The sequence below is a fragment of the Phyllobates terribilis genome, unplaced genomic scaffold (genome assembly GCF_046119375.1).
Source record: "Phyllobates terribilis strain yellow unplaced genomic scaffold, ASM4611937v1 Scaffold_6__1_contigs__length_29720123, whole genome shotgun sequence".
Classification (NCBI taxonomy): Eukaryota; Metazoa; Chordata; class Amphibia; order Anura; family Dendrobatidae; genus Phyllobates; species Phyllobates terribilis.
In genome coordinates, this window is record NW_027362766.1 from 19570886 (window position 1) to 19583938 (window position 13053).

Genomic DNA, 13053 nt, shown 5'->3' on the forward strand with positions numbered 1-13053 from the left:
TTCACACGAGGTCTCTGTGTAGAATAATATCAGTAAATTACAGACCTGCTATTTAAAACCGTGGTTCTCTGTCAGACATATCACGTATAACATTGTTCCAAAATCATTCATTTCTTCCATTATCATTTTGTTGCAGTGTTTCGGTCAAGCTATTCACACTAGGTCTCTGTGTAGAATAATATTAGTAAATTACAGGCATGCTATTTAAAACTGTGGCTCTCTGTCAGACATATCACCTATAACAGTGTTTCAAAATCAGCCATTTTTGCCTTCTATTTTGTTGCACTGTGTTGGTCAAGCTATTTACACTAGGTTTCTGTAGAATAATATTAGTAAATTAAAGGCCTGCTATTTAAAACTGTGGTTCTCTGTAAGACATAGCACCTATAACTGCGTTCAAAAATCTGCAATTTCTCGGGAACGTGGAAAATATTTCCTCCATTCAAAATGGGCAAGGTGCGTGGCAAGGGACGGGGAAGTGGGCGTGATGGTGCATGCAGAGCCTGAGGCCAAGGACATGGCTGTGGGCAAGCTAAAATTGACACCCACATCCTGTCGCTTGACCTTCCTGTCCCAATTACTAGGGGACCGTGGTACACAACTATTAAACCCAGAGCAGTGTCAAAAGGTTGTTGGTTGGATAGCAGATAATGCTTCCAGTCATTTTGCCACCCTCCGGTCTTCCACACGGTCTAGTCTCAGTAGCCTTGAGTCTGGGCGCATATTCCTCACCCTGATCCTCTTTCCTCCTACCATGCCGAGTGCCCGGAGACAACTGATCCCAAACATGGACACTCAGAAGAGCTGTTCACTTTTCCATTTGTAGATTTGGGCCTCTTGCCAAGCCAGCTTCAAGCGAGTCAAGAAGAGAACGCGTGTAGCGATGCCCAAATATTGTAACAGCCAAGGTCACACGAATGCAATGGTGGAAAAGTGCAAATACTGTCGCAAGAGGTGGATGATGATGATGAGACACAATTGCCAGGAAGTCAGGAGGAGGATCAGGTTGCTGAAGTATGCGACGAGGTGGTGAATGATATAGTAACTGGCCCAACCTGGCATGGGAACATACAGAGCGAGGACAGCAGCACACAGGGGGAGGGACGCCTAGCACCACAACAGGCAGGAAGAAGCAGAGTGGTGGCCGCAGACACAAGACAGGAAAGCGTTCCTCGTAACACCAACACGACGGAAGTTTTCAGTGTTGGCATATGCAACAGATTAGGACTTATTATAAGTGAAAGGAGAACTTTATACTAACCAGACAGCAGATGGCGATAGTGTATAAAGTTATATGCTTGCTGTAATGAGGGGAGAAAAGCTCTCAATTGTTGGTTGTTTTTACTTCCTGTGTTTTCTTTGTTTCCTGAATGAGTTATGTAAGCAGCACACTGACTGTGTGACACTGAATTGTATCTCATGTTTAACCAGTATGAAGTAAATACTGTTTACTCAAGATATCTTGCTGATTGAAGCTCTCGTAAGTACAGTGGTGACTATAAGAAGATGCACTCTGCGACAGGTTATGGGCCCAGGTCGGAACCCAGACACTAAAGCCCAGACACTACAGGCCCGCACTACAAGAGGATCCTGGTTTATAACCCCAGATAACGGAGCACACAGATAAGCTCTGTAAACAGAAGGAAATAAATCCAGATACAGAGTGACAGAGGAATTCATGATCCCAGGAGCTGGATATAATTACAGAGAATTCAGCACAGGCAGGACATACAGGAACTATCAAGAAGAAAAAACAGGAGAATATCTTCAGTACAACTCTCTAAACAAGTAAGACTATATAAAGATGATGAGTAACACAGAACTGAAATTCTCAGTAGCTAAACTGAATAGTGAAAATTAGCAGTTATGGAAATTCAAAGTAGAGATGTTGTTATCTAAGGATGATTTATGGGAAGTAATTGTTACAGAAAGACCAAATCAAGATAATCAGACATGGGATAAGAAGAATAGACAAGCGAGAGCCACCATTAGATTATTAGTGGATGATGCTCAATTAATGCATATAAGAAATGAAGAAACAGCTAAAGGAATGTGGGAAGAATTAAGAAAACTGTATGAAAGACCTAGTTTGAATGACAAGTTATTTTTATTAAGAAAGCTTTACAGTATGAGATTGAGTGCAAATGGTCCGGGGAGAGTCAGTGGATGTTGTATACCTTGACTTCTCCAAAGCGTTTGATACCGTGCCACACAAAAGGTTGGTATATAAAATAAGAATGCTTGGTCTGGGGGATAATGTGTGCAAGTGGGTAAATAGCTGGCTGAGTGATAGAAAGCAGTGGGTGGTTATCAATGGAGTAAGCTCAGGGTGTGTCAGGGTTACTAGTGGGGTGCCTCAAAGGTCTGTCTTGGGCCCTATATTATTTAATATATTTATTAATGATCTAGTGGAAGGGTTGCATAGTAAAATAGCAATATTTGCAGATGATACTAAACTTTGTAAAGTAGTTAATACAGATGAGGATAGGGCACAGCTACAGGAGGATTTAGATAAATTGGGGAGTTGGGCCAAAAAATGGCAAATGGGGTTCAATGCCGATAAATGTAAGGTCATGCACATGGGAAAGAAAAACAGCAGTCACCCATACATATTAAATGGGAAACCGTTGGGGAAATCTGACATGGAGAAGGACCTGGGCGTCTTGATTAATAGCAAATTAAATTGGAGTGCCCAGTGTCAGGCAGCAGCTGCGAAGGCAAATAGAGTCATGGCATGCATCAGAAGAGGAATAGGGGCATATGATGAGAACATTGTTCTTCCTCTGTATAAAGCGCTGGTAAGGCCGCACTTAGAATATTGTGCACAGTTCTGGGCTCCGGTGCTCAGGAAAGACATATTGGAGCTAGAGAGGGTACAAAGGAGGGCGACTAAGGTAATAAAGGGAATGGAGGGACTAGAATACCCAGAGAGGTTGTCAAAATTAGGCCTATTTACGTTGGAAAAGAGAAGGCTTAGGGGAGACCTCATAAACATGTATAAATACATCAGGGGGCAGTACAGAGATCTCTGCCATGACCTGTTTATACCAAGGATGGTGACAAAGACGAGGGGGCACACTATGCGTCTGGAGGAAAGGAGGTTCCTGCACCAGCATAGAAGGGGATTCTTTACGGTCAGAGCCGTGAGACTCTGGAACTCTCTGGGAGAGGAAGTGGTGATGTCTAACTCACTTAATGAGTTCAAGAGAGGCCTGGACGCCTTTCTTGAGAACAATAAAATTACATCTTATGCTTAGTGATAGTTAATTAATCCAGGGATTTAATCTGACTGCCAGATTGGAGTCGGGAAGTGAATTTTTCCTCAATGATGTAAATTGGCCTATACCGCATGTTTTTTTTTTGCCTTCCCCTGGATCAACGCTGCGGAATAGCTGCAGTGCACAAGAAATAGGCTGAACTCGATGGACGCTTGTCTTTTTTCGGCCTTATAAACTATGTAACTATGCAGAAGCACATATTCTCAATGATGAAAGTGATATCTGTAGCGCCGGCGTCCCTGCCCTCTGCTAGGCCGGGACGCTGTTCCCCTCACCTCTCTGCTCCGTGCCCGGCGTCCTCCTCCCGCTCTGCTGGCAGCGCGCGCTCCTTCCTGGCCACTGTGCTTAGGGCGCGCGCGCTCTCCCTCCCTCTTAAAGGGGCCGCGCGCGCCGTCCTAAGGAGTCCCCGGCCAATGGCCGGAGGACTTCACCATATATAAGGCACCTCCTCCAAAATGGAGGTGCCCGAGCAATGTTGTTGCACTGTTCTCTACTCTGCTTCAGCCCTCAGGTCCCGTTGCCAGTTACCTGCCAGATTCCTGCCAGCTCGCTGTCTTATTCCTGCCTGATATTCTGCTACCTGCCTGCTAGCCTGAGGTCCGACGGTCTGCCTTACAACTCCTGTCAGTCTGTCTAAGGACCAGCTTGCCCGCTCACCTGGGAGCACACATCAGCTACCTGCTTGCTTGCCTGAGGTCCGACGGTCTGCCTTCCAACTCCTGTCAGTCTGTCTATGGACCAGCTTGCCCGCTCACCTGGGAGCGCACATCTGCTACCTGCCTGCTAGCCTACCTGGAGGCTCCGCCGTCACGTGCTGTGACCACCTGCCTGTCCAGTGACTCCTGCCCGCTCACCTGGGAGCTCATCTGCTGCCTGTCCACTAGCCTACCTGGAGGCTCTGCCGTCACATGCTGTGACCACCCGCCTGTCCAGAGACTTCTGCCCGCTCACCTGGGAGCGCTTATCTGCCGCCTGTCTGTTGGTCTTCCTGGAGGCTCCGCCGTCACATGCTGTGACCATCTCGCCTGCTCACCTGGGAGCTCACGTCTACCATCAGCCGCCACAGGTCGTACCAACCCTTTACCCAGAGACTGCCCCGGTCACTTGCCGTGACCATCTGCCCGTTCATCCAGAGACTGCCCCGGTCACTTGCCGTGACCATCTGCCCGTTCATCCAGAGACTGCCCCGGTCACTTGCCGTGACCATCTGCCCGTTCATCCAGAGACTGCCCCGGTCACTTGCCGTGACCTCCTGCCCTTTCTTCCAGAGACTGTCCCGGTCACCTGCTGTGACTGCCTGCCTGGTCGCCACCCGCTCCCTTACAAGGACCGCCCCCTTGTATAGTAGCTCAGAGGTTCCGCCTCCCAGACCCGTTACAATATCACAGCTAAGATCTATTGGTGAAGACATTAAAGATAGTCATGTAGCAGCTATATTATTGTGCAGTTTACCAGATTGGTATACAGCCTTGATAAATGCCCTTGAGACAAGACCAGAAACTGACATTACATTAGATTTTGTGAAAACAAGATTAATAGATGAATATCAGAGAAGAAAAGAACAAAGAAATGATTCTTCTACTGAAAAGGACAGTGAAAACGCTCTTAAAGCTACAGAATTTAAAAAACCCTATAACAAAGAGACAAGAGAATGCTTCAGATGTAAGAAAAAAGGTCATTTAAAGAAAGACTGTACCATACGGAAAGCAGAACAACAAAAATTACAACATAAAAAGCATACACAGAAGTTAAAAAACACAATTTCCGATTCATGTGAGAATAATTGGAATGGCACATTTAAAGTGACAGACAAGAAATCATCACTTGGTTGGTTTATTGATTCAGGAGCAACGAGTCATATGACAACTGACAAGGTTTTCTTTACTTATCTTGATTTAGATAAGAAAGAAGCCATTTATCTTACAGATGGAAGCAAAATAACCGCAGAAGGTATCGGACAAGGTATGCTAAATTGTTCAAACAAGTTCGGACAAGATTCAAAGATACTTGTACAGGATGTGTTGTATGTTCCAAAATTGGAAGGCGTATTATTATCTGTGAAACGTTTAACAACAAAAGGACTTACAGTAAAATTCAAAGACAATGAGTGTGCAATTATTGCAGGAAGCAAGGTGATCACCAAAGTCAAGGCAGATGAACAATTATATAATTTTGACACACCAAAGGAACAGATGAAGGTATGTACACATGATCACAAAAACTGTATTCACATGTGGCATAGATGTCTAGGGCATAGACACCCTGACAGTATAAGGGAACTACAGAGAAAAGAATTGACAAAAGATTTAAAGATATCAGATTGCTCAATTACCATAAGATGTGAATGTTGTATAAAATCCAAAGCCACAAGGATATCTATTCCAAAAGAACGTGAGATGAAAAGCGAAAGACCACTTGATTTGGTGCATACTGACGTATATGGACCCATGAAAGTGACTACATCAGGAGGCAATAGATACATGTTGACTTTTATAGATGACTACTCAAGATACACAGTCACATACTTAATTAAGAACAAAAGTGATTTTTTTGATAAACTTGTAGACTATGTAACAAGATCAAGTAACAAATTTCAAAGGAAGCCAATTGTCATCAGAAGTAATAATGGAGGTGAATTTACATGTCACAGAATAGAAGAATACTTAAGACAAAATGGAATAGAACACCAGAAAACTGTTCCATACACACCTGAACAAAATGGAGTAGCAGAAAGGAAAACAAAACTCTAACAGAAGTGATAAGATGTATGCTGACGGATTCCAAGCTACCAGAGAAATATTGGGGTGAGGCAGCAATGACAGCTACATATCTACAGAACCGACTTTTTTCCAGAAAACTGACGAAAACTCCATATGAACTGTGGCAAGGTATGAAACCAAGTGTCAATCATTTAAAAGTTTTTGGATGTTAAGTTTTTATATTCATTCCAACAGATAAACGTTCCAAGCTTCAAAACAGATCCATGGAAGGAATATTCATTGGATATAGTGAAAATTGCAAAGGATATAGAATCCTAGATCCCAAAACAGACAGAGTTACGATGAGTAACAGTGTGACATTCATTGAAGATTTAAATGAAGACATTATGATTTCAGTTGAAACAAAAAATGAGAAAAACATTAGTGACATAACTGAAGAAATATCTGATGAGAAAGAAGTAGAAATTAATGAAGAACAAAATACTGAAAGTGAACAATCACAGCTACAAACAGACACAGAACCAAGACGTTCAATGAGAGAGAACAAAGGAAAACCACCAAAACGTCTCTCATACAAGACAAGCATAAGAAAAATCTATGAGCCTACCTCTTGGGAAGACATATCTAAACTTCCTGAAGTAGAAGCTAATAAATGGACAGAAGCAACAGAAACAGAAATTAAATCCATGCATGATTCAAATACATGGACACTAACAGATTTACCAGAAGGAAGAAAAGCCATAGGATGTAAATGGATTTTTAAAGTAAAATACCAAACAGATGGCACAGCTGAAAGATACCGAGCAAGACTCGTAGCTAAAGGGTATTCTCAAAAATATGGAGAAGACTATGATGAGACATTTGCTCCAGTTGTCAAACACACTACAATAAGAACTTTACTTACAGTTGCAGCAATGAAACAGATGGAACTGAGACATCTGGATGTAAAGACAGCTTTTTTGAATGGAGATTTAACAGAAGACATTTACATGGAACAACCTCCAGGATTCAAAGATGAAAGAAATCCAAACAAAGTTTGCAAACTACAGAAAAGCATATATGGTTTAAAGCAAGCAGCTAAAGCGTGGAATGACAAAATCACGGAAGTACTTACAAATCAAAAATTTCAAAGAAGCAAAGCTGATCCATGCTTGTACACAAAAAGGCTGATTAATAGATGGATTTATGTACTCATATATGTAAACGACATTTTGATTTGTTTTAAACAAGAAAGGGATAAAGAAAACATTCTAAAAATCCTGAAGCAACATTTCGAAATCAAAGACTTGGGAAATGTAAAACAGTACCTTGGAATACAGGTAGAAAGAGAAGAAGACGGAAGTTTCCTACTGAATCAAAATCACGATTCAAGACATAACAGAAAAATTTGGATTAAAGGATGCAAAAACAGTAAAGTCTCCAATGGAAACTAATTATCTCAAAGAGATGAACAGTGAAAAAAATATGCTACCAAATAATGAAGAATACAGAACAGCAATAGGAAAACTACTGTATCTAGCGACCGTTACAAGACCAGACATCGCAGCAGCAGTAGGAATCCTGAGTAGAAAGGTATCAAAACCAAATAAAGCTGATTGGAATGCCGTGAAGAGAGTAATGCGTTATTTGAAAGGAACTAGCAATGTTAAGCTGAAATTACCCACAAGTGATAATTGCATTTTAACAGGATATGTTGATGCAGATTGGGCTGGAGATCCAACTGACAGAAGATCTACCAGTGGACATATTTTTTTTCTCTCAGGTGAACCAATAAGTTGGACAAGTAAGAAACAGTCAATTGTGACACTGTCTTCAACAGAAGCAGAATATGTTGCCGCAGCAAGAAGTACTGTGGTTAAGACAATTGTTGACAGAATTAGGACAACCACAGTTGGAATGACGCGCCCCTGGGCCTGCTGCGTCGCGCGGCATCGCGCGCACGGGGAAGCTTACCCGGATCCGGATCAGATGGGGGTAGTAGTCTCGTGGCGGTGACCCGATCCGTGCCCAGGGAGTCAAACTGAGTGGCAGCGTTTAGCAGTAGATGTTAGAAATGTTCGACTACGCCACCCGTTGATTGCGGCTATGAGGCCGCCGCTGCAGGGCAGACCGCTGAGGCCGGTGATATGGTTATGCAGCGTAGATGGTATAACCCCCAACGGGAGGGGTATGGCCTCAGGGCAGCAGATGAGGATGATAGTGGTAGTGATGGTGCGGCAAGGAAGCTCAGAGACGTGTGATGTAGTTTCAGGGTTTTTACTCACAGGTGTTGCTCCGGTCACTTCGGCCAAGGGTGACCACCCGGGCCGTGCTGCGTCCACCAGGTGCGGGACTCGGTCAACTCCCGGGCAGTTCCAGAGCGTGGTCCTGAGCTCCCCTCTCTCTTTCTTCCTACTGGCCGTCCCCACCAGGGACCCACCTTTGTCCGGCTCCCTCGGGCCTCTTGGTGCCAAAACCTTTCCTGGCTTTCCTGACCCTATTCGTGGTATGCCTTCCTGGTGGATGTGGTGAGGGTCGTGCCAAAGCTTGACCACGACCTCCGGTTACTGGCTAAGGATATTTTGCCTCTGCCAGTTTGGGCTCCGGTACCCTTTTCTGCCAACCCTTCACCCTTCTGGTTTACTTCTGGGATCTCAGGGTTCCCTCTTGTCTTGTGTCTCTGGGCCTCTCTTCCTCCTTCTCTCCACTACAGGCCTGGCCCTGGAGCTGGGCCCAGACGGAGCCACAGCTCCCTGTCAGCCCTCCTGGCTGAACTCTCCCTCAGAACTCACTGACCCTGTCTCTAGATGGTGCCCACCATATATACTCCCTCTATGTGTGAGCCCAGGTGACTAGCACCCAATGGGCTCCTACCTCTATGCCCAGAGCCCCTCCCCTATCTGCCCCTACACTACTGGGATGTTCCTCCCCCCCCCCACTCCAGCCAGGGACAGACGCTGTCGTACCTGCACAACTATTTGGTGGGAGTACCGTTGTTCTGTCCCCCGGAAATGGGGTGAGTGTAGTGCATGCAGCTATCTGAGCTCAGTCCCACACTCCATCCTTACCCGGGAGTGGAATACCACACCTCTGGTTTGAGGTGCAATACCCCTGTAGCAGCCGAGTCCTCGGGGTGCTACAGGAACCAACAAAACTGAAAGAGGACAATCAAGGATGTCTTGTTCTTGCTCAGATGGAAAGAGTCAATCCAAGAACCAAGCATATTGATGTGAAATATCATTTCTTGAGAGATCATCAGGAACAAGGAGTCTTGAAGTTGTAGTATTGTCCTACTGAAGAAATGACAGCAGACATCTTCACGAAGGCGTTGAATGCTGATAAACACCAGAGACTAATAAAAAAGTTGGGTTTGATTGAATAAGTCCTTACTGTTGAGAAAGGGCGTTGGCATATGCAACAGATTAGGACTTATTATAAGTGAAAGGAGGACTTTATACTAACCAGACAGCAGATGGCGATAGTGTATAAAGTTATATGCTTGCTGTAATGAGGGGAGAAAAGCTCTCAATTGTTGGTTGTTTTTACTTCCTGTATTTTCTTTCTTTCCTGAATGTGTTATGTAAGCAGCACACGGACTGTGTGACACTGAATTGCATCTCATGTTTAACCAGTATGAAGTAAATACTGTTTACTCAAGATATCTTGCTGATTGAAGCTCTCGTAAGTACAGTGGTGACTATAAGAAGATGCACTCTGCGACAGTCAGTACAAATGTTAGGTCTTTCCGAGTTGTTTTTTAAAGACTGTGCAGATAACCCCAAAAAGGTCATTTGCACCACCTGCCAGGCCAGCATCAGCAGAGGTAGAAAAACTAGCAGCCTGACCACCACCAGCATGATCAGGCATATGGCAACAAAGCACCTGACTAAGTGGGCTGAACCGTAGGGTCCAGAAACAGTGTCTGAGGGTGACACCACTGCTTCTTCCGCTGTTGTGTGTGCATGCTAATCCCCTGTCCATGGTGCATGCCAAGATGCCTCCCGTCCTGCACATGTCGTTGCACACTCTCAACTAGCACCATCAGCAGTCACGTCCACGTCCTTTTCCCAGCGCAGCGTTCAGTTGTCCCTATCCCAGTCCTTGGAACGCAAGTGCAAATACGCAGCCAACGTCGCACAGGCCACACTTCAAAATGCACACATTTCGCAACTGCTTGCCTTTTAGGCTTGTGGAGACAGAAACTTTCCACAACCTGATGGCGGCGGCCTTCCCTCGGTACTCGGTCCCCAGCCGGCACTATTTCTCCCGGTGTTCCGTCCCTGCATTACACGAGCACGTGTCCCACAACATTAGCTGTGCCCTCAACATTGCAGTTACTGGGAAAGTCCACCTAACCACGGACACATGGACAAGTGCTTGTGGGCAGGGACGGTATATCTCGCTGACGGCACACTGGTTTAATATAGTGGAAGCCAGGACCCAGTCAGACCTTGGGACGGAACATGTCCTCCCAACGCCGAGGATTGACCACATCAGTTGGAAGCACTGCAGCACTGCCTCGGCCAAGCAGCAACAGGCTGTGCTGAAGCTAATATGCTTAGGTGACAAACCGCACAATGCTGAAGAGTTGTGGACAGTGGCAGAAGCAATTTCACACATTCTTTAGATCAGCTTGTGCACCAGCACAACAGACTACAAGTCTGACATGTGAAGGACTGGAGAGGATGGTGCACTCCCGATTGAGTCTCCATCTGCTGGGTTAGCTGTAGTGGAAGAGGTGTCGTTCCTAATTCTACTATTTCTACTGTAGTGAAATTGATGCCACTTTGCTGGTGTCTGCCACTAATTTTTGTAAATGTTGAGAATCCTGATTTTGTCTCCATCTACTGGGTTGTCTGTAGTGGAAGAGGTGTCTGTCCCCATTATACTATTTCTAATCTACTGAAATTTATGCCACTTCGGTGGTGTTAGGCCCTAATTTTTTTAATGTGAACACTCCTAGTTGGGTCTCCATTTGCAGGGTTGGCTGTAGTGGAAGAGGTTTTGGTCTCCATTATAATAGTTATACTCTAGTGAAATTAATTTTTGGTGCAGATATTGTTCTCCACACAAACGTGATTAACTCAAAATTGGTTTTCAATAAACAACCATCAGCCGCCCCATTAAACGCATCTGCTGCTTCCTCCTCCTCTGTTATCGTGCCAAGTTTTGTCACACAGGTCTCCGACCGCAGAACCTCCGGTTGTATACCTACTCCAGTCAGACTGAGTGAGAGCCCATCAGCTCTAACGGAAGCGGACATTCCTGCTGTGTTTGTTTCACTCAGCACACTGTAACGGGTCCGGGAGGCGGAACCTCTGAGCTATTATACAAGGGGGCGGCCCTTGTAAGGGAGCGGGTGGCAGTCTCTGGGTGAACGGACAGGGAGTTACGGCAAGTGATCAGGGCAGTCTCTGGGTAAGGGGTAGGTACGACCTGTGATGGCAGAGCCTCCGGGTAGGCTAGCAGGCAGATGGTAGATGTGTGCTCCCAGGTGAGCAAGCGAGAGTCTCTGGAATAGCAGGTGGTCACGGCACGTGACGGCGGAACCTCCGGGCTGGCAGGCAGGTAGGTAACGGAGAAGCGCTCCCAGGTGAGCGGGCAAGAGTCTCTGGAATAGCTGGTGGTCACCGCACGTGACAACGGGACCTCCGGGCTGGCAAGTAGGCAGGTAACGGAGATGTGCTCCCAGGTGAGCGGGCAAGAGTCTCTGAGATAGCTGGTGGTCACAGCACGTGACAACGGAGCCTCCGGGCTGGCAAGCAGGCAGATAACGGAGAAGCGCTCCCAGGTGAGCGGGCAAGCTGGTCCATAGACAGACTGACCGGAGTAGTAAGGCAGACCGTCGGACCTCAGGCAAGCAGGCAGGTAGCTGATATGCGCTCCCAGGTGAGCGGGCAGGCTGGTCCTTTAGACAGACTGACAGGAGTAGTAAGGCAGACCGTCGGACCTCAGACTGGCAGACAGGTAACAAGTATTCAGGCAGGAATCAGGCAGGTAACTAGCAGGAAACTGGCAGGAAACTGGCAGGTAACTGGCAGGTAACTGGCAACGGGACCTGAGGGCTGAAGCACAGGTGAGACACAGGTGCAAACAACATTGCTCGGGCACCTCCATCTTGGAGGAGGTGCCTTATATATGATGAAGTCCTCCGGCCATTGGCCGGGGACTCCTTAGGACGGCGCGCGCGGTCCCTTTAAGAGGAGGGGAGCGCGCGCGCGCGCGCCCTAAGCACAGGGGCCGGGAAGGAGCGCGCGCTGAGAGCAGAGCGGGAGGAGGACGCCGGGAAGGAGCGCGCGCTGACAGCAGAGCAGGAGGAGGACGCCGGGACGGAGCGCGCGCTGACAGCAGAGCGGGAAGAGGACGCCGGGCACGGAGCAGAGCGGTGAGGGGAGCAGCGTCCCTGCCTAGCAGAGGGCAGGGACGCCAGCGCTACAGTACCCCCCCCTTTAGGCCCCCTCTTTTTTAGGCCAGACAGAAATTTAGCTAGGATGAGAGGGGCATGGATGTTCTCCCGGGGCTCCCACGTTCTCTCCTCAGGACCAAACCCCTTCCAATCTACCAGAAAAAAGGTCTTTCCTCTTACCCTTTTGGTGGCAAGAATGTTCTCTACCTCAAACTCGTCCTCAGCAGAAACCGGAGCAGGAGGCGTACCTGTAGACTTGGAAAAAGAGTTAAGCACTACAGGTTTGAGGAGAGACACATGGAAGGAGTTAGGGATCCGTAAGTTGGCCGGGAGTTTCAATTTATAGGCCACCGGGTTGATCTGACTGATGACCTCCAGTGGGCCGATGAACCGAGGCCCTAACTTATAGGAAGGGATCTTGAGCCGGACATATTTGGACGAGAGCCAGACTTTATCCCCAGGGCGGAATTGAGGAGGGTCCAGACGTTTTTTGTCAGCGTGTCTTTTCATACGCTCGGATGACAGAAGGAGTGCGGACCGGGTACTCTCCCATATGGAGGAAAATTTGTTAACAAGAGATTCCGCAGCCGGATTGTCCGCCGAGGTGGAGACGGGAAACGGGATCCGAGGATGCTGACCGTAGACTATAAAAAACGGGGATTTGGAGGAA